The 1,986-nt window shown below is 31.6% G+C and overlaps 1 protein-coding gene across 1 annotated transcript in view; it reads right to left on the reverse strand.

Moving 5' to 3' along the window:
- LOC118740542 (protein borderless) overlaps positions 1 to 1,986 on the reverse strand; it is a gene marked incomplete in the record, with an annotated part of 60,933 nt that overhangs the window by 24,268 nt on the left and 34,679 nt on the right.

Raw genomic sequence — 1,986 nt, forward strand, 5'->3', positions numbered from 1 at the left:
AATCGATATTTTTATCGGTTTTGTTATCGATTTTGTTATAGGAAATTTTATCGATTTTGCTATCGATATTTTTGGAACTTATCGATATAATATTCGATATTTTTGGAACTTCTCGATATAATAATCGATATTTTCATCGATTTCGTTACCGACATTTTTATCGATTTTGTTATCGATTTAATAATCGACATTTGAAATGATTTTGTGACCGATATTTTTTTATCGATATTGTTATTGATATTTTTATCGATTTGTTATCGATATTTTTATCGATTTTGCTATCGATATTGTTATCGATTAGTTATCGATTTTGTTATCGATTTTGTTATCGATTTGGGTTTCGATTATTTATCGATTTTGTTACCAATATTTTTGTCGATTTTGTTAACGATATTTTTTGTCGAATTTGTTACCGATATTTTTGTCGATTTTAATCGATTTTCTAATCGATTTTGCTACCAATATTATTATCGATTTTGTTATCGAAATTTTTGTCGAATTTGTCATCGATTTTGTTATCGATATGTTTTTCGGTGTATATTGGTTATGAGACAATATAGATATGTAACGTAAGTTTCACTTCTCCAGTGTGGCCCAGGCGCACTTAATTTTTTTTTATATTCGTATCTAATTTTTTCCGTACAATTATTTTTTTTGTTATTTTTCTATAAAAATACCGTCCATGCTTTAAAGAAAACCATATAAACAGTTTCAAACTTTATACAAAATGGAGGAAAATTCGACAAATTTTCATCAAAATTTCAGTTTCTAATCTGAATCTTTAGAACATTTTTTAAAGCCCATGAAGTTTTAGTCTAATAAGTGCAAGTTTCAACCGCCTACAAAATCGCGTTGATTTTTGAATTTTTTATTTTTTTTGGTGACGGATTTTTATGCATTTTTCCATACAAGCATGAATTTCTTATGAAATAAAATGCGGGAGACCGTAAGCAACAAAATTTCAAAAAATCAACGCCAGCTTTAGTAAATTGCACTTGTTAATAAAAAAAAAACACCGCAAAAGCAAGTTCCAAACAAAAATTGTCAAAAATCAACGCTATTTTTTATGCAGTTGAAGGGTGCACTTCATTCATTCATTCATTGGACTAAAATAGTATGGGCCATAAAACTGCATACCCAAAAATGTTCTAAAGATTCAGATCAAAAAGTTCAAATTTTGATGAAAATTTTTAAAATTTTCCTACATTTTTTACTATGTTCGAAACTGTGAGTGCTGTTTATTCAAACGAACTTTGCTTCAAAAAGGCCCAAACGGAGAAAAAAGGCCCATATTTGGTACAATTGCACCAAAGTGGCAACCGTGTTTGTATACATATGTATGTTTTCACACATATGTAAGTATGTGACTTGGAGCATTTGCACGGAGAGCAGCATTGCGCTTGTGGTTGTAGCACTTGCAATTACTGACCAGCAGCTGGTTGGCATGCTGATGCCGCTGGTTGGCATACTGATGCCGCTGGTTGGCATACTGATGCCGCATCAACGCATACGCACCTAACTATCAACACAGTTTGGTACATTTTCCGCTGCCATACGCACCCACTTCACTTTACTCACTGCTAGCTATTGTTCAATCCCTGCCAGACTGGGTTGTTGTTAGACTTACATGTGTACATACATATGTACCTACATTAGGGTGGCTCTTAAAAAATATCAAATTATGTATGTATTATGTATAGGACGTTCCTGCATTTTGTTCTATATACAAAATAAACACCTTCACGAAAACTTGAACTAATTTTTAAGGGTTGCCATCTGATAAATTTTACATATACTGGAAACATATTCATATAAATTAATAGTCACTCAGTCAAATTCAAAATTTTGTCGAATTTACCAATAAAAATAAAGATATTTTTCAAACATTAAAATGTTTTCGTGGTCTTATTTATTTTGCACGTATGACAAAAAGTAAAGGGATGCCCTACGGAGTTGATATTTTGTAAGGGCCACCCCAATGTGCAT

Source organism: Rhagoletis pomonella, unplaced genomic scaffold, assembly GCF_013731165.1.
Source record: "Rhagoletis pomonella isolate Grant_MI unplaced genomic scaffold, Rhpom_1.0 Rhpom_scaffold_00006, whole genome shotgun sequence".
Classification (NCBI taxonomy): domain Eukaryota; kingdom Metazoa; phylum Arthropoda; class Insecta; order Diptera; family Tephritidae; genus Rhagoletis; species Rhagoletis pomonella.